Source organism: Berghia stephanieae, chromosome 1, assembly GCF_034508935.2.
Source record: "Berghia stephanieae isolate SIO BIC M18660-M18661 chromosome 1, UCSD_Bste_1.3, whole genome shotgun sequence".
Lineage (NCBI taxonomy): Eukaryota > Metazoa > Mollusca > Gastropoda > Nudibranchia > Aeolidiidae > Berghia > Berghia stephanieae.
Window position 1 is genome coordinate 64,373,434 of NC_088360.1, and position 5,000 is coordinate 64,378,433.

Here is a 5,000-nt window from a genome sequence, read left to right on the forward strand (position 1 = left end):
CCTTCCCCCCAATAATGTAGAAAAGGGAATCAATCCAGTTGCCTTTCGCTTTCTCCGTGTGAAATTGGCTTATTTTTATGCCTACCTCTTACACCCACCGGTTTTAGTCTAACATCACTAAAAGAAACCAAATTTGAAAAAAAAAGACAGGAGAGGAGCTAGAATGGCCCGCAAGAGGAGATTTAATATTTATGGATGTGGACTCAACAACAGCAGGTGGAGGTACAACGACAGGAAGACTAGCCTCAGCCATAGGAGGAATAGCATCAACAACAGAACTTGCTACAACAGGGGGAATAGCTTCAACAACAGGGAGATCAGCCTTGACATCAAGATGACTATCCTCAACAATAGGGGCACTAGCTTTAACAACAAGAGGAATATCCTTAACAACAGAAGAACATTCCCCAACAATAAGAGAACTAGCCTCAACAACAAAAGAACTAGCCTGAACAACAGGACTAGCTACAACAGCATGCTCAACAAAATTACTGCAGTCAATTCTGGAGTGAGAAGGACCAGGAATATCTTCGCTGGAAATAGCATCACCATCAACAGAGCGGTGATACAGGTCACTGGATGATGAAGTCCAACTATCAAATATGGAAGAAAGAAAATTCATTTTCTCATCGAATTCTGCATTCTCCAAAAGACTCAGATAGTTAGACATTTTATTGAAGAAAGAATTTGCCTTGTTAAATTTCGCCTCTCTTGTCCCTATTCTGGGAGCTTTGGGCAAAGCAACTTGGTGTATAGTAATTTGAGACGTAGCGTTTGTTGGAAGAGAATGGCGTATACTTGGTTTGAATCTATGTCCTTCAGGAAGACGGACATACATAGGTAATGACAGATGAGAACGAACGAAAAAAATATGCCGACAAGGTAAGTCTAAATTCTTCAAAAATTCACAAGAGCACTCAGATGGGGATTGTGGCGGGTTGTGTGTTATTTTTGTGGGTTCGAGTCCAACCGATAGCTCAATGGTCTGGATTCGAACTAGTATGCGCGCTATGGCTCTCGTTACCAGCTGCACCACTCAACCTACACCACAAACGGCTCAGGTTTAATCTAGGGGTGATTAAGAATTGCCTTAGGGTCCCTTATAACTTAATTGTATTAATAACAAGTGAGTCAAGACAATAGTAACGACCAATACAATAATAACAATTCTATACATAAAGTTTAATTAGATTGTTACAGGAAAAGATAGAAAGAATAAGTATTTATTTAATATCAGGAAGAATAGCTATAATTGAGTGGATCTAATTTACTATTTATTTATCTATTGATTTATTTATTGATTTATTTATGATTATTGATAGATTTAGTTTGTAATCATTTGTGTCTGTGGAAAATACATTTGAAAATGGTATAAGCCCGTTTGGCTTATCTTTATCCAGCCGGCTTGCTTGTTTGAGGCAAATGTGTCAGCTAGTTCCAGGGTTAGCTCCTGCTTGCAGGGTTTTCTGGACTTCACAACAGAGTGTTGTAGTTAGCGACTGACATCAGGGGTTTACCACTATGCAAGGACTGGGAGGCAGGGATTCGGCACGGGTGCTTCAAGGACAAGGACCTTCAATTAAGATTTAAAACAACAAGGTCTTAGAGCCAATAGAGTTTGTCTTTCGCCACTGGATCGTCCTTGAGCGACACATCATAATAGCCTTTATTTGCCGACAAAGGCAAGGAGAAGCAGTAACTCCATGATAATGGTAGTTATTACATTTGTATCAAACATCAACTGACAGTCGAGCTATCTTACATGATGAGAATTGAAGAGGGTTGTGTCCCTGGTATTTCTTAATTTATTTTTATTAATTGTAATTGAGGTTATGATGTGTGGCCGGCGATTGGCGGTAGAGTTCAGACATTCAAGCAATATACATATTGAATATAAATGAAATAATCGCATAGATCATAAACAAATGTTAACTATAGTATAAGATACATATAGATATAGTTTTGTACAGGTATTCCAACTTACGAACATTCATGGAATAGCACACTTAAAATATAAACACAAACTATAATAGTAATGCTAGATTAAAATTGAATTCACAGTAATATCTCGTTCCACGTTGAATGTTAACCAATAATTAATTTTACCTTCAACCGAGAGAAGAAGCTTTTACAAGTTTGAAATTGGAGGGATAGCTCTTCTTTCTTGGGATTCTTAACGTGTGTGTGATTCAATTCAGAGATGAATTTGATTTTGTGAATTAAAGGGACGCGTTGGAATTATGGGAATAGCCAATCAGAAGAATGTTCCTGTTTTAGATAGCCAATGATATTCAGATGCTTTGATTAATACGGAGTAAGGAAGAATTAACGGAGAGCTAGAACTTAATTGCAATTTTAGCTACTCCTGAACGAGACAAGAACCTCGGGGCATATGCACGTTGGAGTCTTGTTTGGAAAAAGTAATTAGCAGGAGGTATGGATACAATGGGCAGACAATTTGAACAGGTAAATAAGCCTTAAGCTGAAAGTGAGTGTTCCGTTATACAATGGGAAGGTTTCATACCTATTGACCAAAATTTCCGTTAACAAAATTTAGAGCTTTATTGGAGAAAAGACTGTCCATGTTTTGAGTATTTTAACTCCAGGTGTCAATCTGCCTCGGCAAATATATATCGTCCACTAGATTTTGAAGTGGTTTTGGATGAGATTCTTACGAATGATAAAGAAATCACGCAGTGAAAGAAAATCGTTCGTCACAGGGATGCAATGTAGGACTTTGATTGTCTGGACAACCGAAAAGTATTGTCAGAGAGAAAGTGAGATCTGATGTCATAGCTCAACTTGCTCATTAGAGAATGGGTAGCCCTATTCGTCCTTAAGGTCGAATAGCATCAACCGCCATTGCCGTCCGTAAGGACAAATAATGTTGCTTGCACTATTCGTACTTCACACTACAGCTGGGCACTATTCCGTTTCTGTTTGTACTGAGCTAGATTCGATTCTACGTAATTACATGATATATCCGTATCGTCTTAAATTTTTTTGTTAGTGAGTCAAATAATCAGTTGAGTGTATATATATATATATATATATATATATATATATATATATATATATATATATATATATATATATATATATATATATGTATGTGTGTGTGTGTGTGTGTGCGTGTATGTGTTAGTTTCGTGTGTGTGTGTTTGTGGGGGGGGGGGTGTTTTTTTGTTTTCTGTGTGTGTGTGTGGGGAGGGGGGTTGTTGTTTTTTTTTTTTTGTTTGTTTTTTTTTTCTTCTGGGATATGATTTTTTTCCCAGAATGGTGATCGTTTCCTTATTAGGAACTATTTTCGTGTTCTCCTTTTGGCAAGTATCCCATTCAAATGCCTGCTCGAAAGTTTGGGTTGGTTGGGCACAGAGGAAGATTCGTCAGGTATTTTTTTCTTTTTTCCTTTTCTTTCTTTTTTGGGGAGTGGGGGGTAGGGGGGGGGCTTGATTTTTAATTGTTTTTTCTTCTTCTTCTTTAAAAAAAGGGTTTTTTTTTTGTTGTGTATGTGTGTGTGTGTGGGCGTGGGGGGGGGGGGGTGTTTTGCCTTAATTACATTTTTTCTATCTATGATAGTGGTTTAACACTCAATAACTATTTGTTTTAAATGACTCATATTAAAATTCTCAAAAATATTATATTAGTCATAGTAATATAAGCAGCCCAAGAACATCTCTTAAGAAGCAGTTTTTTAAAAATATTATAATCTTGATAATTCAGTGAGGGCCATCAATATTGGCTTGAATTTAGCCAACATTTTTCATTTATTTGAACAATGTCGATACATGTCCTTTAACTTCAGAAAATTTTGTTATAAGTTGTACCGTCTTGAGTAGACGAGCTGTAGAACAGAATTGTAGATTTAATTCACGGAGAATTCAATGCGTTAGTAGCAGTGAACGAGGTAATGGTATAGACGGTATGGAATTTGGCGGCTTTACAACACGCAAATTAATCCCAAAGCCGAAAGCACATCGTTGCATTAAATCTAATCTACATATACGATGTCAAATATATTAAAGATTAATAAAGGACACTAATACCAAGTCCTCAATATTTTCAGTACTTCATTCGTTAGCTAATACTATTAAGTATTTGGTATCCACTTTTGCCCTGACGAGAAGTTAGAAAGTCAACGGGCTGGGCTTCAAAATATCTACGGGTTGAAACTGGGTGAAATAGGATGATACAGAACATAAAAGCCCAGTTCGGCCTAAGAACAATAATTTGCCTATGTTCTTAAACTCAGAACAAGGGGTAATGTTGTCAGGGGTGTTGGGGTTGTTGTTTTGATCTGGGTAGGGGTCTAATAAGGCCGATATAGGTACGATTACCGGCCAAAAACAAATTCCTAACTTTAGTTTTAAATTAAAAATAAAAAGACGGAAATATATACATAAAAAGCTTGATATATTTTAAACAATGTTTACAAGAAAAATAAATCCACGATTTGTATCAATAATTCTGTACTCAAACAACTTTGTATGCAAATTTTGTATTCCAGATGTGTAATTTGGCTTATCACCATTCAAGGTGGTATTTCGATAGATATTTTTACAACTAACGTGTGTCTATGGACGCAGTGATACAGACCTGCCAAGCATTCGACTTATTGTGTTATAGTGGAAAAAAAGAATACCATTTCGAAAGGGATTTGTGCTGCATTGTAGGTTAACAAAGCATCCACAAACACGCAGGTCTGACATCCGAACCCACTTATGGGCCTAGTTTAACATTGTTGTATAATGGACAATATTTTGCGTCATTTTTTTTTTTTTGAGATTTCCATTACAGCAATGAGCCCATAAGGAAATGGTTATCAGACCTGAAAATAAGTAACGTCGATCCACATCAATTTTAAAACCATCATCATCATTACCACAAGCACTTTTACAACATAATCATTACCATCAGAATCGCTACCACCATAATTTGCACAATATCATAAATATCAACACCACAATCAATATCACTACAATAGCATTATACCTACCATT